Source organism: Perca flavescens, chromosome 5, assembly GCF_004354835.1.
Source record: "Perca flavescens isolate YP-PL-M2 chromosome 5, PFLA_1.0, whole genome shotgun sequence".
NCBI lineage: Eukaryota > Metazoa > Chordata > Actinopteri > Perciformes > Percidae > Perca > Perca flavescens.
The window spans coordinates 16,833,827-16,861,519 of record NC_041335.1 but is presented as its reverse complement, the minus strand read 5'-3'; the positions used below and the strand labels follow the sequence as shown (position 1 = coordinate 16,861,519).

At 40.1% G+C, this 27,693-nt stretch overlaps 2 pseudogenes; both read right to left on the bottom strand.

Moving 5' to 3' along the window:
* On the bottom strand, positions 1-4,280 carry LOC114555460 (pleckstrin homology domain-containing family A member 2-like; annotated as a pseudogene).
* A 14,615-nt stretch (positions 4,281-18,895) lies between these two features.
* Positions 18,896-27,693, bottom strand: part of LOC114555457 (transforming acidic coiled-coil-containing protein 1-like) — a 14,851-nt pseudogene continuing 6,053 nt past the window's right edge.

The window sequence follows — 27,693 nt, the reverse complement described above, 5'->3', positions numbered from 1 at the left end:
TGAATAAAAAGCATCATTTAATGTACAAGAAAGAAAATTGACATTATACGCAGACAGACGAGTGCACACAGCTTCAGAAAACGGAAACAGGCGTGAACATGGTACCACATCAATGAAATCTTGAGGTGAACCTGAGGAGGGCTGAGACTACCGGTGTAACAACACAGAGTATCTGAGGCATTATCTGAGAGGAAGCTGTAATATCTGCTGTGAAAGCAAAAAAACACAAGTAAAAATGAGAAAAGCAAAGTGCAGAATTACAATTAAATCACCAGAAGTAGTGGCACATTTTCCCACATAATGATGGAATGCTGTCAACCAGCTGATCAGCTGTACTTTGATGTTGGCAGTACATTCTACGACAAGTACCATCCAAAACACTGCTGTATTAATGCGGTACCCTGTTACAAGCTAAGAGAGGAGTCACAGTTTACCGACAAACTATCTTTAAGCCAAGTATTAAAAGCTCCTGTTCAAAATCTAGGGCGAACACATAAAAGCTGCTGCTGACAACAGAAGAGCCAAGAGCCATCAGGCAGTTCAGCATGTGAGTACCTTTTTACCTGTACCTTTTTAACGAGACCTCTACCCTTATACTACCCCCCTCCCACCTCCCTGCTGAAACCTGATTAGATGTTAGTAATACAATGTTTGTTAATTATTAATGAAGGTAAGTTAATGTCACATAAGGTTTGTCTCAGGAAGAAAGAGGCAAGAAAAAACTAAAAAGACCCACCTTTTTAAAAAGTATTTTGTGAACATAAGCTTGAATATAAAAACGATTGACTGTAATGTGTTTAAATGCCTTTAAACACCTCTTGGTGAATACTTCTAGTGGGGTTGAAAACACGTTCTTTATGACAGATTTATATCTCCGAGGGGAGCCAAGTGCAACCGATTGAAAGCATGTGCCATAATTTGTAAGTCTGCAAGAACAATTAACAACAAGATTATTCAAGTTTTCAGAGGAAGTTGCACTAAAAATTCTCCATCATACTTCTTCACAGTCCTGTGAACAAACAAACACTGCGCCTCTTGGTCCCCTTCCAGCTGGGTCCATCCTTCGTCTGCATTACAGCTACAAAACCAGCAGGAGACCCCAATCGCACGTCATGGCATCCAGATGGTCACAGTGTCACTTCATTAGCAGGGAATACTATTATTAATAGTCACATTCATTTTAAAGCAAGTACCAACACTCAAGTCCACACAGGAGTCTGGACAGACTTTACTGAACTTAGACGTCCGTGGTGCGGAGGCTGTCGTCGTCCAGGCTGAAGGGGAAGCTGCAGCCGGTGTGAGGCTGAGGCTGCGAGCGGTGCCTCCGACGCCCGCTGGCCACATCTCCCGACGCTGTGAGGATCCCCAGTCCGCTGATTGAAGCTGCATTGGGGCAAGGGGTCGGGGCGGAGAGGGAGTTGGAGGAGGAGGAGGTGGAGGAAGAGGTGGAGGAAGAGGAGAGAGAAGGCAAGGTGGGCACAGAGCTGAAAGCACTGTCTTCATCCTCTGTATCCAGGATGGAAGGCTCACACGGAGGGACAGGCGTCCAGGGCTGCCAGCCCGGCGCCACAGAGCAGGACTTGACCAGTGGAGGTCTGCGCTCATCACTCTGCTGGCCTCGAGGCGCTGAGGAGGCATTGGGACTTCGATAGAGAGAGGACGCACGTTTAAATGAAAAACCCTGCAATGAAAAAGACAAAGAAATAATCAGTGCTCGTCATATGCTTATATCAAGTTTTTCTCCTCCATGAATATATAGTGAGAAAGGATTGTAGATTTTTGTGTGTCAAGGGGAGAGACAACAGAGATACCTTAGGGGGACCTCTGAAGTCCTGGATCTTCATCTCAACGTCCCTGATCCAGCCATGCATCTCCTCCGGAGAGTCTGTCTGTAGGAAAATATAACCATAAGATACAGTAAATATCTGATCTTCTCTCCTATCTGCACTTATTTTCACACTAGCTATTGTAGTGGTTTGTCCTATTGTGTTGTGTCACTGGCGATATTCTAGATTGTTCTTACTGTCAACAAAAAACTAACAAAAAATGTATCTTAATAACTGCAGCCAAAGAAATAATCATCAGTCACAACCCCATTTTATGAAGTCTTATGTGTTTAACATGAACATCAGCTATCTGGTTTTTAAAACTTTCAAATATCAATAACCGGCTCTAATTTAAATTTGTAATTCAAGTTTCATTTTAGTTTAAGATGATTTTTTATTTGTCATCCACACTTGACCATGATTATGGTTTTTTCAGTTTACCAAATGTTTGTCATGCTTCCTTTTTTTCTTGAACAGACAAAAACAAAAACGCGCTCATGCTTGCAACCTCTCTCTCTCTCCCAGCACTTCCCATCTGATCTGACCCCCAACATCTCAGTCAGCTGTTCTCCCAGGAGGGGGTGGCAGGATGTTATTGTTATGGTAACAGATGGCATTGCCCGTTAAACAAAAACAAACTTTTAATGCTCCTAAAAAAGAGCCTTTGCCACACATCAGCAGCAGAGCATTTAGAGAAAACAACTCAAAGCATCAGGTCAGAATCACCTGCAACTATAGACCCTCTCTGTTCCGGCTAACAAGATAACTTGTATCTAATCATGTTTTCACCCAGAGCCAGAAAGTACCCAACAGATTTTATAACTTGTGAGGATCGAAGCCTCTGATTGGTTGGTACTTAAAACGGGATTGTACCTGAATGTAGAAGGTTCGGGAGCTGGTGATGATCTCAAACAGGTTGTCTCTCAGCAGGAGATCCCTGATGGAGACACATAGTGAGAAATTATCACGCTGAATAATACAGTGGCTAAAGGGTGGGTCAAATATCAGCAGTGTGCCGCAAATCAAATTTGATTATTTTCTGTATTCATATCTTTATTGGGAATTATACAGGAAGTGGCCAGGCATACACTAGACATTGTTAGAAATTGTCAAGACAGCCTCATCTTCTCTGTTCAGTTGTTCTCTTTTGTCATTTATTCTCCTCATGCGTGTATGTGTATGTTTAGCTGTTCAGAAAATATGCAAAATAACATTGTATTTAATCATGTACCTACATTAATCAAATAAAGCATTACTTGTAGCTTAACCCCACCTTTAAAAAAAGATAAAAGGTCAAAACTGAGTCTAAATAAAGTTGGGGTTGGGGTTGTGTATTTAATAGGGGGAGGACCTGTCTATGATGAAAAATGAGAAAGCAAAACAATAGTAATACTTCATTTTTGTGGAGAAGGTCCAGATAAAAATAAAAGTTGTTTGAAGTGTCTATGAAAAAGAGATATAATGAGAAAAGTCTGAATAGCTCTCTTCAGAATAAACTTCCCTGAATTTCTGAATATCAAACTTTAAACTATTGACACTTCCATGTTAGCCTTTTTGTTTGTGCACTGCACAAATGTGGATGTTGTTTGTATCTGTTCAAGTGTAATCTGCTGTTATCCAAATATTCACTAGAGAGACAACCAGATGGAGAGAAAGTAAAATGGTGGGATAAGTTGACTCAGTGATTCACATTTGACTCACCCTGACTTGACGAGACATTCAGGGGACCTTCTGAATGTCCCTCAGTGGAACAGCTCGGAGAGGCTCCTTATCCTGGAACACACATAAGCACAATTCAGACATGGATATAGACAAAGACCCCAGTCACACAAAAACATCCACACGTGAGAGGAAATACAAAACGTCTGGCTCCTCACCATTTCAGACTTGTAGTAACTGACTGCATTGTCATCTAGGGTGAAAAACCTCCTTTTCCAGCTCTTCCTCTGAAAACACACACACACACACACACACACACACACACACACACACACACACACACATACAGTTTATTTTCCACATGCAGCTTTTTTTTTATTTAAACACAGAGTTTATCAGTTAGAAGTTGCTGGGTACTCACCACATTTCCCTGTTTGACACAGTAACCGTACCTCAGCACGCCTGGCCGGTTGCCCTTCCTCTCTCTCCCTTCTGTCTCTTCGCACTCATTCTGAAATATTTCATCATAACCATCTTCAATTTCCTTACAACAACTGTGGTCAATGTTACCACCATCGTCCAAATACAGTACATCCGATTACACACAGAGTGGTTTTGAAGGCTGAGAGCAAGCTGTACTCTGCTTTACTTTGCTGAAAAATATACGAAAACAATGCTCATTAACGCTAATTCTGCTTTCTAGCATCATCATTGTCACATGTATTATCGTCATAGTAACCACATTGGTTTTAACCTCCTCTTTATTACCTGGATGGTAGTGTGCACCACCACCATGATGATCTCGGGTCTTGTAGGCGTGCTGTCTCTTCCCTCCCTGAGTGTCACTGATGACCGCGGTCACATCGGACCTTGGAGGTGCAGGGCCAGACTTAGGAACCTGTCAGCACAGCAGCAGGTAGGAGAATATTAACTAGCATTGCATTAACAAGTACAGATTAGTGGGTAAAGCTTGCTGCTAATTGCCAGGGGTTAGAGGTTTATTTCCCACTGGGAGTCTCCATGCTGCAACAGTGCAACTGTAATATGTTCTGCATGAAAACATCCACCCTACAGTCTTTAGGGCTGATCCAATTTTATCATCCTTTAGCAGCAAGGCACTTGCCAGGAACAGATCACGCATGGTTGAAAGACAGGTTATGGTACAATCTATTAACTTTATTTGGAAATACAATAGTTTTAAAACAACCAAACTACTGGAAGTAACCACAGTTATCAAACAAGGAAGATACGGAGGGGTCACGTTACACTTCCTCAACCAAAGACAAATAAAACACAACAGTTACTTTAGTTTTGAGAAACAACTTAAGAGGTTATTCTAAAACAAGCCAGCAAAAAATCAAGAAGGAAGATATGTATTGTGTGATTTACAGTATGAATGTGCAAATTAATTTAAAAAGTATTACTGGTAGTTTTACTATTTAGTGTCTTTTTATGTCATGTTTGGTTTTTGATGTAATTTTATTGTGATGGGTATAATAGTGACATTGCAATAATTTTATTTACTGTATGTAATGTTAAGTGTCTACATTTGTTGACTATATTACTGTATATGTTCTAACATGGACCCAAGAAAGGGTAGTTGTTGCCACAGTAACGAGTCCTACTAAGGATCCAAATAAATAATTAACCATTAACTAACTGAAAACAATATCATATAGTCACAAGGTAGCTCACGAGTTAACAAAACATTATTAGGATATGAATGTGGAGGTTATTTGTCCATAAGAAATGCATTCAGATCAGATCAGCTGTAAACTGTGTTGTCCTCTGTCCATTAAGAAGTTTGCATTTATTTTGTTTTACATTTATCCATTAGCAGGCATGCCAAGAAGGAACAAAGAAATCATTGCTACTCCCTTGCTCGGTTAAAAAATATGTACACCTGTTAACCTTTGTATGTTACTGTACAATACATTCATTTTTTTCCAAAATTAGTGCATAAGAGGAACAAGAGCTACAAGTTATCAGAAATGTAACTGTAAAATGTAACTAATATATATATATATATATTTATTTTTTAGATATAAACCAGAGGTGCCTTTAGTGTTGCCAACTTCATAAAGACCTAAAAAAAGAAAATACTCTAGAATAAATATAATATAATATAATAAATATCTAGAATAAATATAACAAGGGCGCCCTGGTAGCGTGAGACGAGCACCAAATAACTGCAATGACTGGACTGATCCCAGTCTGAGACCTTGTTTCATGTCAAACCCCCTCCCTTTATGTCATGTCTGTTATTTCACCATAAGATGCCCAATAAAAGGAAAAAATGCCCCATAAATCATACCAAATAATAAATGGCCTCTCTGAAGTATGAAATAAAATATATATGTTGATGTTGGAGCAGACCATGCAAGCAAAATTCCTTTGAACAAACAATAAAGTTTTATCTTAAATTATAAACTCCTCCACCCACCAATGTGTCTGGAGAAGAAAAAAATAATAATATAAATGTCATGTGAAGGGCTTTATTGAAAGTATTCTATCACTTAAAATAACTGTGTGGAATGTTTTAGTCTGTGCTTTGCTTTAATTCCTGCATTTACATTGGGTCCATTCTGTCTTAGGAAGTATCTCATTGAGGCTAAGTATGCTGAGAAAAGGCAACAGAGAAGCCCTCCCATCAAAGAGGAAGTGAAAGAGAGGAGCGGCGCTGCTTCCTGTGTCAGTGTGCAGGTAAGAGAAAAAGAGAAACACTTCTGTCATCTGGAATGTCGTCAGCCAACAAGACCCCGGTCAACTCACTGAACACACACAAATATTATGCAAATTTGCAACTGTGTATGGTATGCTCACTTACACGCTCACAAATGGCATTTTGACACCTCCACCACAGTGACGTTTGACAGTGTGTGTGTCATCGCTAGTATTCATGCACATTCACAATTTCCTCATTCAACAAGTGTGTAAGAGGGTATTCGTGGGCAGCGTGCTGCCATTTGCGCCCGCTCGACAAACTGGTTTTAGCACGCCACCGCAAACTACAGCCTTCCGCCAGGTGGAAACAAACCCCATATCTGCTAGTTAAGTTTTTCTCATGCTAGACTAAGACATCTGGTTATAATATCATGTATGTGTGCAGGTTTGTGTAAAAGGTAATCACTGTTATTTTGCTGGCTTTGTTGAGAGCAGCACCCAGTCCCCGTCAGTCACATCGCTGGCTTGGAGAAAGTACCTCCGGAAACTGCATTGATGACTACAGAAATCAAAATCAATTTCATGAATAACCACAATAAACGATCATTATATATATATATATCATTATATCACATGCTGTGAATAAATTGTTATTGGCTACATGACTAGTGATTCTCAAAACTCACCAAACAGAACTTGTCTTTGGCTTGAGCTGCTGTAGTCACATATATATATATTATTAATCAAAATTAAATTGTTTTATTCAATATAATAGAATCATAAAATAATATCATCATTTGGATCATCATCTGTCCATGTTCTATTGGTCAATTTCATTTCTTGCTGTTTGTGCAAGTGTAACATCGGTATGTGTGGAGCACCTGAGGGTTGTCCATATACCACAGAAGAGCATTTTCTTGGTCGGATGAAGTATCGCCTGAAGCTGCAGTTGCTCCTCCTTCTCCTCGGCACCAGGAAGTCGTGATATCGCTGGGTTCAGCCGGGTCCACGCATGGCATGCTGCTATCACATACTCAGACCTGAGCACACAGACGGACAGATAGACAGATACTTAGGTCAGAGGGGCAATGAGAGGCAAACATGTAAACAGAGCAACAGAAGGAGATGGACTCATAGTACAGAAAGGCAACACAGGCAGATGTGTGGAGCCAACTGTTTTACTGTTCTCACACACACACACACACACACACACACACACACACACACACACACACACACACACAGGAAGAACGAGACCGCTCACTCAGCAGTTTTCATGTGACGTGGATTGAGGCTGAGCAAACCCACAGAAGCCAGAGGCTGAGCTGAGCCCTGCACCTCAGCCAAAAATTACAGACTGCACTCAAGATCTGCACACACGCACATTTCCACTGGCCAGGGAAGAGAGAGGAGAGGGAGGTAGGGAGGATGGAGGGAGGGAGAAATGGGGAAAGAGGAGAGGAAATGGAAGAGAGCGGATGAGATGTATTTATTAAGATGATGCAATGCATGTGAATCACTGAGCTGCTGACTGATTTCTCAACACAATCAAGATTCATTCAACTCAGACATTCAGGTATGCTGGATGATATTTCAATAATGAATGCTTTCCGTAGACACAAAGGGGGAGGGGTGCAAGGAGGGGAAGCAGAAGACTTCTAGCATAATGGAGAGCTCTATTTTATGATCTCCTCCTGCTGAAGCGTTGGCGAACTTTCATTCCCTCCACTGTTGTTTATTTTGCATCTCTGCAGACTAAACACAGCGTAATCACATGACACTGCACACAGATGCACTGAATCAAAAGATGCAAAGAAATGTTTACATTTTCCTTTCATAAGTCCTCACTTTTCTCCGCTGAATTTACTGGAGGACTTGTGTGTAATAAATACAATGTTATGTGGCCACAAAAAGTAAACATGATGGCTGTCTCAGGCCACATCTGTGTGATTGTTATTTATAAGAACAAAAGTATAATGTAAGTGATTATAAATATATAATCAGACTGAATGGCTGTTCTCTGCCAACATTTCTTTTACAGGACTGTCGGAATTTCCATGAACATTTCCATGAATACACTCATACACATGACCCAAAGCAAAGCACAGACAAACAGAGACACGAGAAATGACAACAGAATCATAGTATGCATCTTCCCGCACTGGTGCAACTCCTGTGAAACTATTCTAAGTCAACAGTCAGAAAAATGTTTCATTTTTAAAACAACTTTGAAAATTTATGGGTTGTGTTTCACATGTGTCAGTCAGGCAACCTTTATTTCTTTTGCCTGTAAGAGGTCAAATATTTAAACCATTCAGAAGCCTTTCCTGAAACTGAGTAATGGAAAAGAGAAAATGATGCCACAGAGGTCACACAGACACCCACCCCACACACACCCACACACACACACACACACACACACACACACACACACACACACACACACACACACACACACACACACACACACACACACACACACACACACACACCATTTTTGTATCTGAAAACAGGCTCACAACAGCGGTGCGTTTTGGCATTGTTGGCAAAATACCAATAAATATCAGTCCAATAACCAGTCTTTAGCACACTTCTACAAAATTTAAAGTACAGGATAACACACACATATTTCAATGACTGTAAATACAGTTTGTGTGTATGAGAGCAGAACACGGTGTACAGATCATGGCAGTGATCAGTTTCACTGTCTTAACAACATCCAGGGCAGCGACGTGAAACCCACTGACACTCAGTTACATCTGCTTTATTTGTGGAATAAGGTGAACATCTTTCTAAAACAGAAACTGATTCAAATTATGTCAGTTATACTATTCAAAAGAATGGGCAAAATCAAGGCAAACCAAATCCCGATATGTAGCTAATTTTTCTCAGATTTAATTCTTTAAATTATCTATCTATCTATCATCTATCTATCTATCTATCTATCTATCTATCTATCTATCTATCTATCTATCTATCTATCTATCTATCTATCTATCTATCTATCTATCTATCTATCTATCTATCTATAGAGGCACAGAATCCTTTAACTTAGAGCTGAATGATTAATCGGTCATCTGAAAATGAACCGCAACTAATCAAACCTAATTCTTAATAGTAAGTAGTAACTTTAGCTGAAAAAGTACAATATTTCCCTCAAAAATGGTGAGTACGAATATAAAGTAGCATGAAATAGAAATAGAATACCTCAACATTTAACAGAAAATTTTATATTTTGGGTTTTGGAATGTTGGTTGAACACAAAAAACTTATTTGAAGACGTTACCTCACCTCGGGAAATTGTGACAGGCATGTTTCAATAATGTCGATGTTTATGGACCAAACGATGAATCACTTTTTTTTCTTCACTGCTTTCAGAGGTGGAATGAAACAAAGTACATTGATTTAAGTATACTTAAGTACAATTCTGAGGTACTGGTACTTTACTTGAGACTTTTCTTTTCATGCCACTTTATACTTCTTTTCCCATACATCTCAAAAGGAAATAATGTACTTTTTTAACTCCACTACATGTCGGACAGCTTTAGTTACTAGTTACTTACAGCTTAATATTTTTGCACAGAAAACATATGGAAAGTTTGACTATAGGAGCAACTTTCTGATAATCATTGTGATTATTCATACAAAAACACTTTATGGTTCAAACTTCTCAAATGAAGATTGTCTGATTTGCCTTTTAAATTATTGTAATCATTTGAATGTATTTTTTTATATAATGTTGAGGTTGTGCTGTTGGTTGACAAAACAAACATTGTGGATGTTCACTTTGGGCTCTGGCCCTCTTGGTTTCAATGTTTTACAATCAATCAATTAATATTGAAAATAATAAAGTAAAAGCCACAGGAGACATGTTGAGTAATTTTACTTTGAATAGGCTGCTTTAAGAAGGCTACATTTTCCTGATTACACCTGAATTATTCTTACATAGGCTTTATATATATATATATATATATATATATATATATATTATTTTTTTTTGGTGCATTTCAGTCTTTGTTTTGCGGCATGAAAGGGGAGAGAGAGGGGGGATGACGTGCAGCAAAGGACATGTCGGAGTCGAACCGGGCCCGCTGCGTCGAGTAAAGTTTGAGGCTATATGTGGGCGCCCGCTCTGCCGACTGAGCCGTCATTCGCCCACATGAGTTTCTTAAGTCATATTTCCAATGCAGAACTTATACTTGTAACAGACTGGGCTATGTTTTACAGTGTGGTGATATGACTTTTTCTGAACTAAGGGATCTAAACACTTCCATCACCAGTGCTGCTTTCTAATGACAGCTGGATAGTCACATTTCTGACCACAATTGCAGGCTGAGCGTCACTGAATGACCAGTCTGAAGATCATATAACGTGATTATGAGCATGCAATAAAAAGTTTCAATTTGATCTGGCAGAATTACTCAGTGACACCTGACAGAAGTTACATTAGTTCAGCTCAGATGACCTCCTGCACTGAGTCACCAGATCCAACGACGCAACGGCCTGCCACACCTACAGGAGGCTACTGTACCCTCCGCACACATATAGGCTATCACACACACAGGCAAAGAGGCAACATACACACACATACAGTCACAAAATTTTTCTGTCGACTGACTACTCACCCGCTGGAGTCAGTGTGCGCCACAGCCAGCGCCCGCACGGCTTTCCAAGAAGCACAGAGGAGACCCGAATCTGGTAAATAACGAGCATGTTAGACAAACTTTCAATAACTTTTACAAAGAGCGGACATTTACAAAGCCGGCTTGCATCAGGCTCTCCACCTCTTGTCATTTGTTTGTGTGATCGGATTACAGAAGACATTTTTTTCCGGGTTGGACATTTTGGTTATTAGAATAAACCAACCCCGGATGTGATCTATGTCCTCTGCTCCGGCTAGGGTCCTCCTCCCCTCTATTCTGCTTCTTTTGGGTTTCAACGGCGGTTGGCAACCAGTGTATTAAAGTGCATTACCTTTTTTTGCTTCAGGTGTGGATCCAAGATTAGACAATATGATTCATATCCAATAATCCGGTTTCTCTGAGAGAGAGAGAGAGAGAGAGAGAGAAAGAGAGAGAGAGAGAGAGAGAAAGAGAGAGAGAGAGAGAGAGAGAGAGAGAAAGCCTGTCTAAAGCCTGTCTTTAATTGACAGGTTTATTATTGTTTTATATTAAGAGTATGAGTTCCATTCTAAATACATACGCAGTATCTTTCTTTCCAGCAACTGCATGCTATCTCTCCTCGCGCACACACACACACACACACACACACACACACACACACACACACACACACACACACACACACACACACACACACACACACACACACACACACACACACACAAATAAAAGAAGGAAACCTAGATAAACAGGTACACGGTGAAGAATAGTGTTATTCATATTACTTGCTTAAGGGAGGTGAGTGGTAACAGGTGCAAGATGATGTGCCAAAAGCAGGGGTCACAAAACCATTGACTTCCTGTACTTAAGCAATAGGACTACAAAAATTGAATATGTTCCAAAGGTTCGCAGCACTACCCCCACACCCCACCCCCCACCCTATACATCTTTTTATTAGCCACCAAACTCTGTAACATTTCTTCATTTTCTTCATTCATTTGACTGTTCAAATATAGTTTATTTGCATATTCTTCTGAAGGTTGTTGCAAAGCCTGCTTTTACATTGTCAGGGGGTTCCTATGAGGAATACTAAATTCCTTTAATTTAAATGGATGTAGTTTTATGCCTAAAACAGCCAATTTAAAAAGATATCTGATCTAAAAAATAGAGTCAGCCTCAAAACCCCCAACATATGTAATCTGTAAGTATTTGTAGGATGTAACGTTATAGCTGCAGCCCCGAATAAAAAAAATCTAGCAGTAATTTTTTGGTAAAGATGGGATCAGGGGCGTCCGGACTGGGGGGAAAAGGGGACTAAGTATGTCAGGAGTGCCCCAAAAGATGCTAGAATGAATAGCTGTTGATACAGGGAGGGGCCTAGGAAATGCCCTTCTACAGGGCCCAGAATTTTGTGCTACGCCCCTGGATGGGATATCTGGGAGGTCAAGCTCACTTATAGCCTAATATATTCCACCAACACTTACTAATCTTACTAGATATAGTAGAAACTCCAGAAATGTCAGCTGCTTGTCTCTGCTTTGTGCAAATTTGATATTGTTTATTTATGCAAATATGCTAAGGGAAATAATATACCATATATTTATGGTTGTAACACTGTATAATAACATTGTAACACAAATAATAACTTTTTTAGCTTTCAATTACTTGTTTGGTTAAAACCAACAGTTTCAGCAAAGGGTTGTCTGCGATTGTTTGCCTCAGTTTTAACATGCAGAACAAGTGATCTCACAGTGTCAGCCATGACAAATACCTTATAGCTCAAATATATGTCAGTTTAAATTTACCATCACAGAGAAAATACATTAGAGATACATTCAATATTAAGAAACAAACCGCAGAAACTAGTAGCAGTAGCATAAAGGGGCCGAGGGTCATCACTCAAAGCCGTTGGAGGAACTTCAGGTGTTGCTGATGCAGAATGGTCCTTTTCAGAGAGTTACATCCCTGGCAGAATAATATGTGTTTTAATGTTGTTGGGGATCCAGGTGGTTCTTGGCTTTACTATCCTATAGTTTAATCTTCAGCAATGCATTTTATCTTCTGAACTTATCTTGTATTTCTACGTAAAAATCTTCATCTGCAAGAGTAGCAACTAAAACATCGGACTAATGTGGTGTAAAAAGTACTTCCAACAGTAGTTCAGTATTGCTTCACACAAAGGTTTTACACAGGCTTTACACAAAGGTGACCACAGATTGAGTCTTGTGATGTAACATTGTGAGTGCTTGGAGGATGAACCGACCTGTCCTCCTGGTTTTAGCACTCTACGTCTAATCATGAATCTGGGTTTAGAGTTTCCACACATGTATAATCTTACTCGGTGCTGAGCCTGTCTCCTTTATAACAGCTAAAATAACAAATATATCTTGTACAGGAGTTATTCGGTATTCTGTTTTATTTTTAAGCTTTAGGCTAATTTCTGTCCTCATGTTAAGAGGAAGTGGTTGCACGTCATGTGACCTGCCTGAGGAGAGAGACCTGCCTCACTGATTTCATATCCTGTGGCGACTGCACACAATTCAAGTTACAGTTGCAGAAGGAAGTCCTGAAGTTTCCACAGACCCTTCTGCTTCTGTTGAATATCACTAACTATTTTCTTTCTACTGTATGCATGCTTTTACGTCAGGGACAACATAAACACACATTTCTATCAAATGTCACACCAAGGTGATCTCAACCACACACAAATACACACCGTACACAGACATAAATAAGGGTGTGATTGTGTCTTTAATCAGACAAGCTTGCATGCACACAAAATTAAGCACTAAACATACCATTAACATATTTAAACAATGTATGAAGATTGGCATGTTATATGTTAAATACTTTACTTTCTGGTAACCATTTTAACAACCCAAGTGAATAATGTGGTTCTATGGCATCAAGCGAGCTGCACACCAGCTACCCACTGAGCTACCCCTAGCACCTACCGAAACCACACATGCTTTAATAAAAACCATGGGTATGTCTACTTCACTTTGTACACACACGTATTCACCACAAACACACTTAAAACTTTAAATCACCTGAAAGTGAACATACCACTATAGATAATCAATAGATAATGAGGTTACTATTCAAGTTCTTGATGATAATTGATAATAATAAAAAAAAATGACACAATTAAAGTGCTGAAACTTGTATTTATGGGACAGACATCCTTCACTTCACCAACAGTCATCAGAAACCAATATTTTGTTGTTGTCTTAAACCACGGGAAAATCTATGCCACTTAAATCCTTTTTGTAAACTTGGATTGAAAATCTCTGAGGGGTACAGAGTGACAAAGAGGAGAAGGTGGATGGATGACAACCCAGCAAATGAGGATGAATGAATTCCTGGAGGAAAGAAAAGTGGAGGTGTTTACAGCTGACTGACGGCCACACGCAGCAGCAGGGCCGTGATCAGCAGGACAGGGCTGGAGGCCACAGCCCCCGCGCCCGTTGCGATGGTGATCCCCATGGCTGTGGCTCGGTGGGGCCCATTACAGTCGTCGCCAAAACAGCAGTCCATCTTTGCTCCGAGCTGACGCCATGAGCCTTGTCGCAGAAAGCCTTGTCGTGCGACTTCATCACGGTGCCTGGAGAGCGAGACAGAGAGGGGATGCGTGAGGCCGGCAGACGCTCACAGTTAAATTGCCTTTGAAGTCATTGAAGACTGGCCACTTGTATTCATTTTGTATGACGCTGTGAACCCTGGGAACTTCCTTGCACACTCAGCTTCTCCTCACTCACACACACACACAGAAGAAGATAATGAATGTATGTATCTGACTACCTCACACAAGCATTTGATTGTCAGTGTTATGCTGACCTATATTGAGGCTTTTTACTATTATTCAACCAAATCCCACTTGAGTTGCATGTTTTCCTGGGTTTGTATGTGTGTGTTTACTCACTGGGTCCTGTGATGGTGGAGCAGGCGTCAGCGTACTGAGGGCAGGAGGTGGAGCCCTGTCGATTACAGTCGTCATCATTGGACGCCACGCACGTGTGACATTTGAGGGTGTGGCCTTTGCAGACAGAACAGGAGAGAGCACCTGACTTGAGACTAAGCATATATGTTCACAGGCAGGTGTAAGCATGCAGACACACAACCATATGCTTTTCTTAATAGTCCATTCACCCCAGACTGCATCCACGCACACAGGCACACATGCTTGCAGGTAGATTGAGTTGAGAGCTACGCATGGTTGTCAGTCCCTTCCTGAAATTTATGACTGGGACACATTTTGGATACAGTAACAGTTTTTTTCCCGATTGTTACGACAGCGGTCACAACTGATGCCACTTGGGCAAAACTCTAACCACAGTCTGCGTTACAGTCATCTGAGCTAAACAGTTGACATCACCTGCAAAACTCATTCCAAACAACACAACTCTTCACACACGTCTCAAAACAGGCTCAGTGCAGCCAAACACTATGAACAATCCTCACTGAGATAACACACACCGTCACTCAGAACACACTGAGTGTAAAAACACTAGCATCAAACACCAATACAGAAATGACAAACTTTTAATCTTCACAATTTTAATAATTCAAGTGACTTCACACAAATCAGTATTTTCTAGGAACATTTTTATTTTTAAGCATACCAGTTTTTTAAGTAAACAAAAAGGAATGAAAATCAGCAGTTTGCTTTAATATAGATATATCTTTATTTTGTCTGTAGTAATTTACATAATTACTGATAAAAAGTTACAAACTAAAGGAACATAATATTAACAAAGAATTGTGGGGTTAATCCTGCCTTTCCAGCATCAGGCCACAAGTTTTCATCAACATCACATCGGATGTCTTTTCTTGCCATGCACCTGGCAAAGAACCTTCTAGAGTGCCTTATCCATCCCTGGCAGTCCTCTGGACTTGTGTCACCTCATCCAGTACTCATAGCGACATTCGGTGGATCATTCGCATTACAGATGCAACTGTAGATCTTTGCAGATTGGGTTGCACCCTCAACCCTGCCTCTCAAAATGAGAGACCATGATTCACAACATGGTCTATAAGTGTAGCCCTTATTTCATCAGAAATTACAGCTCTCTCTCTCTTCTTGGTATTCCTCCATGCATCTGCACGCTCCCTGTCACCCTCCTTCCTTGGTCCATTTCCAAAAAAAGTCTTTCTGAGCTTTCCCTACATATATACTGTATGTGTTTACTAACTAGTCTAAAACAAGACACCTGCTTAGGCCTTCAGCTGAAATTGCAATCAGCAGTGTTTGAAATGCACCAGGCTGAAATCCATTCTGTTTTGAATGTGTGGTTAATGGTTTTGATAGCAGTGTGTTTGAACAAAGTGCTGTGAGTCCACAGTGTTGTGCAGGTTGTGGTTAAAGCCATGGGATAAGTGTGTAGATTTTTGAAAACTGTGTTCAAGCAATGAAAAACCAACTAGAGTTTGGTCCACATGAATTGCTGCTTTGCTGACTATGGTTAGAGTTTTGCACACGTGGCTTCAGTTGTGCCCACTATCATTTAGCAATCTAAAAATTGTAAAGCCATGCCACAACATATACTGTATATCATTTGACCTTTGCAGGTTTAAATCTGTGACAAAATAATGGGAAAATGCCCCAAATTGTGCAGGTCTCAAACCAAAACTGCTTTGCTACTGCATAAATTAACAATTTTCAACCACGGTCTGCTTATAGGACACAAAATCCTGGATCCTCTGTATCACAGTGCTGTAACCTCTCAGCAAATTGTCTGCCAGCTGCTGATCAACAAAATACTTCCCCACTGCTGAAACTCCAAAATCCAGTGTTGGAATCAGTTGTAGAAACTTACTGTGGCAGGCCAGAGATGAGCAGCAGCAGGACCAGGGCAGTCTTCATGGCAGCTGGCCAATGGTCACTGCGTCTTCCAGAGTCCAGAGAAAGAATGGATGAGCTGAGTATCTAATGGAGGGGACACCGGGGGTCGAGGTGGAGGACAAGGGCGGTTAGGCACGGGAAGGTGTTTGAGCGCATTAAGGTCTTATCTCTGTAAGCTCCATGTATGCTGCACAGCCAGCAGCCTCTGGTAATGGACTTAACTGAGCGAGCTTTAACAGGGAGACACAGTAACAGTTCAGTGTTATTAGCAGAATTTTGAGGTCATTTGTTTGAGTATTGATTTTACAACACTGTTTTTCAGAATAAAGCTGAAGCATCACAAAATAGCTCAAGTACACTATTCACTCACGTCACTGCTTCAGCACACACACACACACACACACACACACACACACACACACACACACACACACACACACACACACACACACACACACACACACACACACACACACACACACACACACACACACACACACACACACACACACACACACACACCTGCTTTTGAGTCAGTGGTAAAGAAGAAAAAAAAATAGAAAAACCTTTAGTAGAACAAATTATATATTCTTTTATTTTTCTCAACACAAGTGAAATCCTCATTACAAACAATAAGGGGCTAAAGTGACAAAACAATATTTTGTGAAGCAAAGACAAAGATGAGTACAGCTGAGTAACGAGAGGCAAAGTGACATTAGAATGGCATATATATAAACTGTGGCACATAAGTGGGTTTGTGTTGTACATGGATATCAGACATTAAAACTTTTTCAATAGTGACTGACTCCATAGAACTGAGTATTAAAACTGTAAAGTACCAAAACATTTTAACTAAATGCTTAGTCAGATTTTTCAGCCTTGCTTCAGTTTAACTAAATATTGTCTCATTTAAATCACATATTTGCAAATGTCCTACTGTATTATATTGAGGCAAATAGTAGTTTGTGTTAAGCCTTCAATAAACATCGATGTGGCGGAGACGTTTGGCCTATTTTTGAAGAACATTTCTTCAACAGAAAAAGGCAAGTAATGATACAAGTGTTACCATTACTAAGTCACAGCCTCCTAAGGCATTACTATACAACTATTTTTACTGGTGTCTTAAGAAAACAATCTGCATTGTGAGAAAGACAAAGCTATGAAAATAATCATGCAAATAAACAGATTTATCTGCTGAACAACTGTAAATACAGTCATGTTAGCTGACATCTTCATCACGCATAAGCAACAGACATTACCTTTAACAAAGCTGTCAAACACTTAGTTTCCTTCGTGGTAGGAGGTAAATGTGATTAGTGGTCACTGAATCTGTGTAGTGATGGTTAAAAAAAGAAAAAAGAATAATTGTTGACATATTGCAGCACTTGCTAATCTTATAATAGTTTTAAATATCTTCAACCAAAATATAGTCATGTCTATGTTTTAATGTTTTTCAGTTGTTCAGGATTCTGAACACAGGATAGTTAGCGTAAAGTGGTGGAGTTGATTTAGCTTTTCACTTTTTACACTTCAACTGACTTTGTGGATCAGACGAGACAATGCCACAAAGTTTATATAACTTACAGGATAGTCTCTGATTGTCAGGTTATTATACTTCTCTGTTAATGATAAACATTCTGCAACTACTTGAATTGTCCAGAATCCAGGTAAAGCAAATGCTGTGAATTAATTGCAGCTTTAGTGTCATGGACATGTGGTCCAGTCTCCTTATGGTTTCAGTGTCTCTTCTGAACAAACCACAGCCTTCGAGGACTTTTAATGTACATCCTCAAACAACGCTTAATCCTTTCCTCCAGTTCTTGTGCACCCTGACTTTGACCCTGACCACATTCTGCCCCACACAAAACCCCTGAGCGTTGCTCTTTCAGAGTAAAATCCTTGTTTACTTCACAGAAAAAATAAATTTCATGAATTGTTGCTTTAATATTAAACAATCCTTGCCCATCAAAATATACTGTATGCCTAAATGTAGCTCTAAAACAAACCCCGCCCACATGATGTCATCCTGTCGATGATGTGTTGCTGGGAATTTAGCTGTTAAGCTGCTGAGAATTTAAGTTGAGTCACAAGCAGGTAGTTGCTCGCTGGCAAAATGGGCGAAAGAGCTCCAGATGGCCTCATATAATGGGCAAAAACACAAACAAAACAACGTGACCACATACAGTACATAAAACAGATTCCCACTAAAACAATTATTAGCATGTACAGAACCTTCTTGATCCAGGTCACGAGTAGTGCAATTGTAGTATACAGGAAGTTACTTTAGACATCTGTACATAAGCAGTCTCTGTGATGCAGGGCTGGCAGAGGGTATGAGAGCTGCTTCTTGGCTGGGGGCATGCACAGGGCGTCGCTGTAGGGCAGGACCAGAGGGACGGTAGTGGCTGACTGACAGGGAGTGTCTCTCAGTCTATTTTTCCCATTTTGGCAATGAGCTCATCACAGATCTTGGTGAGTTCCTCCGTCTCTTGATTCTATGACAACGCAACAAATGACGAATAAGTACATTTAATACAACTCTATATACTAAATTACAGCACAAAAGTACAGTGTAAAAATACGGTAAATATGTTGTATTATTAAAGGGCTTAAAGTTTTCATCTAGAATGCAGAAAGATGAGGATGCCGGTTACCTTCTGCTGGAGAGCTTGTTCCAGAGACTCGTTCTTCATCTGCTCCTTCCTCAAACTGGCGGCCATTGCCATGTTCTCGGAGCTCAACTTTGCACGCACCTGAGCAATCTCCTCATTGGCCCTGTGAGATGCGTGGAATGAGGGAAATTAACAGCATCTCAAACCCGTAAAAGTTTATAGTTTGTTATAATTGACATGATAGGAAAATTAGACTTTCTACATACTTGTCTAGTTTCTCCTCAGCATGGAGTTTAAGTGTCTGGTATCTCTGCTCCTCCTGCTTGACTCTGGCCAGATACTCCTGAGCACACTTCTTCAGCACCTCCTCATTCTGTACGAGAAAACCAAAAAAACAAGCACTGTGTTATTGCTCCTCTAAACCAGCTGCGAGTCAAGAGCTGGGAGTAGACTGCTTTAACCGCAGAGTTTATCTCCGTAGCAGTTGGTGAGTAAAATAACGTATTCATTGAGATAAAGGCCAGGTTTATCTAGTGACCTTCGATGTTAACTCCTGCTGCTCTTACCTCGAGGCGACCACTAGCCCCTAATCACAGGATACTTTCCAACCGTATTCTGATCCCCTTACAGTCCTCCGATTTGTGCTACTATCAACTGATCGCGTCAGCACTTGAAACAGACACTTTCTTTGAGCAGTTATCTGGACATGAACTAGTCCTATGACCACTTACTTTCTTAAAGCCCTCCAGGGTGCTCTTCAAATTTTCATAACGCCGAAAACACGCCGGAGAGAGATCGCTCTCACGGAGTTCAGGTCAGCCAGGGCGGCTTCCTTCTCCGTCGTCACAGTCTGCAAAGCCTTCTGGGAACTCTGGTTGCTGCGCCCGCTTGTCCTCTGAGAAGAGCAAAGAAGAAGACATTCATTTGGAGTGCTAAATAACTTACTGTATATCTTGTATTCAGTCTGGTAACAAATCACATTACATTAAAGGAATACGCCACCGTTTGTTGAATTAGGGCTTATCACGGTCTACCCTGGCTGTAGATAGGTGGGCCAACACATTTTTTGTCTCAGTGCAAGTAATTAGGTTGTTTTTTTTTTTTGTTGGCTCACTTTTACTCACAACATGCTAACCGGCAACATAGGATTCCATTCACTACGCTAAGCTAACTAAGCGGCGACGCTGCCGATGTTGCACCGGACTAAAACGATGCATGCCCAAAAATCGTTGGCCCACCAATCTACAGCTAGGGGAGACCGTGATAAGCCCTATTTCAACAAACGGTGGCGTAGTCCTTAACCACAAAAACAGGGATACAAAGAGAAAAGACTTGAGTGAAACGTGTTTTTTCTAATTGTCTCTCCTAATACAGGACAACGTGGACTACCGTTACTACATTTAAGTGAGTAAAACAAGAAACAGTACAAGATTACACAAATCACACTGTGGCACTAAAATCTTTACAGCAACAAGTGAAATAAATGGTTACATGAAAAATAGAAGTCCGCTCTTCTAACATTTCTACTCACCAATCATCTGAGCGATTGTCTTCTCATATTCTGCAACAATCTTCCTATAATAAGACATAACACATTATAAGCCTTACTTAACCTTATGACAGAATGCTTCAGCTTCGAAAAACCTCACATGACCACCTTGGAAGTCAAACCGTGATATCTGAGTAAAAAGAATGCAGCAACACGTTTTCTAACCTCATCTCACTGACTTGTTGTCTGCTGTCCTCGTACTTTTTCTTCCAGTCGTTGGCTTCCGTCTCTTTAGTGATGATCTGAAAAGAGACGTCTATTATGAACAGAACCGTGCATTCAAAGAAAACACCTAAACATGATCCATTTAGGAGAAAACAAACATATTTCATGTTGGAAGAGGGTGATAAAATTAGCACCTCCTCTCTAATGAGGGTAAGAACGGCCTGTTTTTCTGCCTCACTGATGCAGATGGAATCCAGGACCTGACTTCCTGTTTTCTGCATTTCGCTTCCCTCCGACTTGTTCTTCAGCTTGCATGGGTCCTCAAACTGCTGAAGGTAGAAGAAAATCAGTTTTCTTGTACATCCAGATGTATAATGGTGGGTGAGTCTACCTAAACTTTTCAAGAATGTACAAGGTATTTATGAAAAAAACACAAGTAACAATCACCAATGCGGCCATAAAACTACACATTTTACACTAAAACAAACCTTTTTCCCCCAGTTTTTCTCATCATTTTTTTTGTTGTTTAATACTGTGTCTTCTAATAATTTTCTTTCATAAGTATAAAATGCATCATTTTCTGTGCAGCAACTTTCTTCTTCTGGGAAACGGAAAACCCATTATACATTATAATGTAGTTGCCTAGATAGCAAATCAAAACCCTTCATGTTATTTGTTACAAAATACCAATTAGTGACAGAAAGTAACAAAGGAACATTTCATTCTGTCATAAACTGCATATTATGATTCTCTCTCTCTTATCTTTTTTTCTTAATTCTCGCAAACTTCTCTCATTCTTATTTTTTACCCTGTACCCCTCTTGCCTTTCAATCTGCGTTATAACATGCGTTCTTCTTCTCCTCCCCGTCTCTCTCCCCTTTCATTTTGTCCTTCCATGGATTATGACAGTCATATTCTAATCTCCTGAATGTAATCTAAATCCATCGGTCACCTGAGTACATGAACATGGTGGCAGACACTAAGTTCCTCCTGCTCTCCTACAGCATAGTGCAGTCATCTTATCCGACAAACGATCATACATGCTGCAGCTTTAGAAAATAATCACGGGTAGGTCTAAACACAAAAACTGGGCACTCTATTACATCTTTAAGTCACATCACACTTTACTTGAGTCCTTTGCAATTCAAATCAGAAAAGAAGTGCTAAACACAATGTACCAATATGACCATTACAGTGACCAGTGAAATGTAATGCTGGGACACGTCTGGAAGTCTGCAACTGATGAGGACACTTTAGTTTAACTAATAAAATAGTGCTTCAGCCCCATCTAGTGGTCACTGAGGGGCAACATTTTGCAGTTGAATTACTTTGATGAAAAATATCATATGCACAAGAGTGTACTATGATGATAGACAAATAGATCGCATATGGGCCTGACACAACAAATGTAGGGGAAATGACATGAATGATCAATTGTGATGTTAAATTACCAACGAGCAGCAGTCTGAGTCCTCTGGCTTTGATGACACATGGCAGTCTGGAACTGGAAGAAAGTTATACACGTGTTAATAACAAATTTAGGGTGAAACATGCTGTGGCCTATAATGTAATATGGTTTATCATGATGGCCTTCAGGTGGCAGTACATGAGAAGTGTTTCAATATTTCTCAGAATATATTTCTTATATGAAATATAACTATTACCACCAGATGTGCTCATAGGTATATGCAATATTATCTTTTTATTGTGTAATTATAAGTTTTACTTAAGTCTTGCTTTTAAATAAACTCATGCCACTGGCAGTTTGTATACACTTTAGTTATGACTCACAATGAACCTAAATGACTAGTTAGGGCATATGTTGCAGAATGTTTTCAAGGCGGGCACTTCCTCTTACAATGACAGACTGAGTTCACAGTTTGTTAATATCTCAAACTCATATACTGTAAATATCAGGTCAGTACAACTTTATGAATTGCCTTTCCACAGTAAAACAACAACAATAACAACAACAACAACAACAACAACATCATGCTTTTAGAAACAATATAACCACAAGTGTAACAGTGCATGTTTTATCACAAACCAACCATACTGTCATGGGGCTCATGACTGACACAGTCACAAGTTTCAGTGCACAATGATGTGGAAAGTCAATGATTAATGTTGTGTGTGTCTGTAACAGTAAAGCAATGACTGGTATTGACCGAGGAAGCTAAAGATTGCTGTCTAAACTTTAACATCCAGTTATGTGAACTCTGTACTGTAGAGTCCCCTCACTGATAACTGAGTTATTCACTACTGGATCGGTGTGCACTGTAGCTGGGCACAACATTAACGTGAAAATCTTCATTGATCCTGTTACTCACCGCTTTGATCCTTGTCTGGTTTGATACCGCACTGCTTGCCAACTTCTCCTCATCTGTGGCGTGTTCACCATGATGGTCATCCTTTAATAGCAGCAAATATAATCAACCACGCTGACTGTACGGAGCTTTTCTAATTGTTATACTACCACATGGGTCAGATGAGCAGCAGACACTTTCTCAATTCTTACCTGTCCGCTGAAGTCCTTTTTTTGCATCGGCTGGTTCTGCTTCATTTTACAGGAGTTCCTGAGAATGAAGGTCAATAACAACGCTAGTGTCAACACTAACCTGATCATAATTCTGCATGTGTGTACAAGTGGGCAGTAAGTGGTGATGAAAAGAGGAAAGCAGGAGAGACAGAAAGCCTTACAGCCAGACCTCATTGCTCTGCTCTGTGTGCGCTTAAGTTCGCATGCTCTGCTTAAAGCGCTGAGTTACGCGGGAGAAAAATCTGATTAATCAAAGAGATTATTTTCAAACTGAAATAAGAGCAACAACAGTTGCTCTGAGCATTAGAGGGAATTACAGGGTTCCCACTAACGCTCTTTTCTCCTCTACTTTCTAAATCTACTTCTACTTTTTAATTTAGGTCAGGTGGATGAACCTGGACCTGGACTTATAAAAAAACAGCAAGGACAGAGGTTACAAATATACACACGTCTGCACACACAGTTATACAGTACTTACAACAGAACACAGAGGAAATGGACTTGCTCAGCAGTCCTGATGCCACACAGAGAGAAGGGAAACAGAATGACAGGTGTGGAAGGAAAAGGTAGGAAAGACACAGGAGAGGACGGGACAGGGGTTAGCTCAAACACAAGGTGAGTGTAGGGTTATTATAGTTTAGTAAAAAATAAGACTCAAAGTAGACAGGTAAGAGGTTTTACTTAAAGTGGAAATTAAAACCTTGTTGAAAACTAAAAATATTGAAATGAACGTGAAATTAAAGTATTCCATAAACTCTAAACCAACTTCCAAAAATGATAAAAGTATAAAAAATATAAAAAATATAAATTGACAGTAGAAAAAAACTAAAAGTATTTCCCAGGGTTGTCCTTAACTCTTTTTATATGGCAGGAGATTCATAAAGAAAAGACATTTAGAATTATGGATCACTGCTCTTTTGTTACATTATTATCTGGGCAAAATCCCAGATAAACTTATCACTCAGGATGAATATTTTGGCTAATAAGTGAGAAAGCCATCACATGCCTTTTTTATTATTATTATTATTATTATTATTATTATTATTATTATTATTATTATTATTATTATCCTATAAAATGTAATCCATTACATATGTATGTCATTGAAAGACCCTGTTCCTATACAAGTATTGTGTTGCCCATGTCAAACCACTCATTAACTTGAAATTATCAATAAAAATAAAAATTATCTTTGTGCACAAAACTGAATTTGCCAACCGGCAATGGTTCTTCTAACAACAGGAGTGTGTAGTACTTATACAGGAGTGTGTAGTACTTAGTGTAGTAGTTCAGTGGTTCTTGGTAAAAAAAATAGAATCATGTGAATCATGATTCTTTTCTTAGCAAGAACAGAAGAACGCCACAAGAGGGCATTGTTTTACACTTTAACTTCTCTTTACCATTCAAAAAAAAAGTTCTGCCAGCAAACACAAAATATTTGAGTGTTTAAAATACTTTATCAAGCTATGAACACTGAAGAAATCCCCTACATCTGGAATAATCCAAGCATATAAAAAAATCATCCTGAAAACTGAACAGAAAAATTAAAGTGAACTGAAATTCTAAAAATAAAAAAAAACACTGTAAACTATAATAACACTGGTAAAGAAATGAATGAAAACTATAATAACACTGGTGAGGAAATGAATGAAAACTATAATAACACTGGTAAGGGAAATTAATGGATTGCGCAGGAGAGAAAAACAACAGCTGAAAGAACTTTTGAAGGTACACAACAAGTGATTAAAAACACTTTGATCACTTCAGGTTGATTGTGCACAAACTTGTTGTGTTCCCCTACGGCTATAAGAGAGAGCACTGTTTGTTCAGTCATATTAGTTCAGCTTCAGCCACCGAAGTGATGGCTGAAGAGGCCTTTGTGTACGTTTGTGTTTTACTCACGTGGTAATTGTGACGTTGGACCTCGCAGGTCAGGTTTGTGTTTTGCATGTTGCCATTAAGCAAGTCGGGATCCACACAAACGTCATGACTTGGGATCATGTTTGAGTCTTGACTGGAGTCAGATGTCACTGGAGCCTCATCGTCCACCTCCAAAGGATCAGGTTTGTTTTTAGTGGGGAGAGGACGGACAGAGATGGGGGCCTGAGAGCTTGAGGCTGTGACAGAGGGCTGGATGGTGAGAGGCCCTCTCCAGGAATGGATATGCTGCTGAGGGTCAGGTTGAGGTTTTGGTCCAAACCAAAGCTGCGCTCGTTAGGTAAGGAGCCGGTGAGGTTGTTTAGGGAATCAACCTCTTGGAATGAAAGTGGGCCGACATCCTGGTTGGAGTTTTTGTCCAGAAAGAAGTTTGTAACATCAGGAAGAACTGTGAAAAAGAAAAAGTAAGTACGTACTGTATATAACTGAGTTTATACAGGACCTTTCAAAACAGAATGTCACAATATGCTTCCCAATAAAAATGAGGCAACAGGCATATAATACAGACTTAAAAGGAATAAAAAGAGTGAAAACAACATCTATCTATAAATTGCAGGAACGTCTGTCTGTGTTGTGTCTGTGTGTGTCTGTGTGTGTGTGTGTGTGTGTGTGTGTGTGTGTGTGTGTGTGTGTGTGTGTGTGTTATGCGTGTTATATCTCTCGAACCGTTAGTCCGATGGATTTCAAACTTGACAGGTGTCTTACTAGGGGCACGGTAAGTGCCAAGTTTGACGTTGTTTGGATTAGAAATGCAAAAGATATTGTTAAATATATATCGGTCAAAGAAGCACACATTGAGTTTTGCGCCTAGCCGCTGGGCTCCCCTCTCACACTGCTGCCTGACTGAGCTCAGCGCAGGACCAGAGACAGAGAGGGTCCAAGAAAGCAGTGGAGCTTTGGCAGCTAAAATGTGAAATACACCTCAGACCCACAAAATGTGCAAAGTAGCACTACTTTGGACTGTCTTTGACTTTTATAAATAAACAAACTTCAATTCCCCGAATTTAAGGACGTTTCCAGAATCCCACATGCAAAGCACAACCAGCTACAAGTGGCAGACCGAGCGTGATGCCACTTACAGGCAGGTGCTACCAGACACAGTTTTGAGTCACATCGTTTTGGTGGAAGGTAACCTGCACGCCAACACGCAGACGCCACATGCAGAACGCTTACAACTCTTTTCCACTTCCAACGTTAGCTGATTGCTGAATATACCAAACTTACTTTTCTACACTTTCCTGGAGCACAAGTGGATAGCTGAAAGGAACATCACACATCATGAAAAAAGGCGCTAAGCTTTTTCGGTGTCTATTTTTTTCGCTAACAGGAAAACTCAACAAAAAGCCATTTTTTTGCCAACACTTTATATCAAACAAAGCCAGACGCTGTATAGTATTAAGTTGCTGTGAGCTGTAGCCTACATTCACCACTTCTAACCAGAGGCAGAACATAACGTAATCTCGGAGATTGTTCCTTCTGGCGCCAGCAATGCGAAAATCTCCAGAGCTGAACGGGCAGACAGCACTTTTCATCAGACTCACCCCCGGTCACTTAAGCATACTGCTAACTAATAACATTACCTTTGTTTTCACATTGTCATTTGTTAACATAAAAATATTGATTATAGGCACACCACAATACTGAGTTTGGGACATTTACCCACAGCAACTGAAAAAGTCTTGTCAGGAAAGGCAGAAGGAGAATCACTGCAGGGCTGACCCTGAGACAAGCAGAGATCTTAATCCTTTCTTCAACATTCTTTCAACTTTCTTCTGTCCAAAACAGTAACACATACCCCATCCTGTGGCTATTAAATTATTTTTTTTCATTGCAGGATTTAACCTTGAAATGATGGCCTCTCCTTCCTGTTAGAACACTTAAAACGGCTGCTGGCTTCCTCTCAGAGACCTTCACATCCTGTGTCCTCACACATCCGTTAACTAGCTAACGACCACAGCAGCAGGCTGGTCTCTGTTGAGTCACACTGCTGAAACACAGGACCTCTGTAACTGAAAAATACACCCACTCACACTGTAAACTTACACACCTACACATAATAATAAAACTGAAATATCTCCTGTATTTCTTCTCAACTTGCACAACATGAATTAAGTCATTGTGGCTTCACCTTGGGCGGTAACAGCTTCTCACATCGTTTCTCATGACTGACGGCTAATGTGTGACTTATTACATCATACATTTAATTAAGTTTATAAGCTTCTGCTCAAAATCTGGGTACTTTCAGACACAACACACACCCTTCGGAGAAAGAGAACA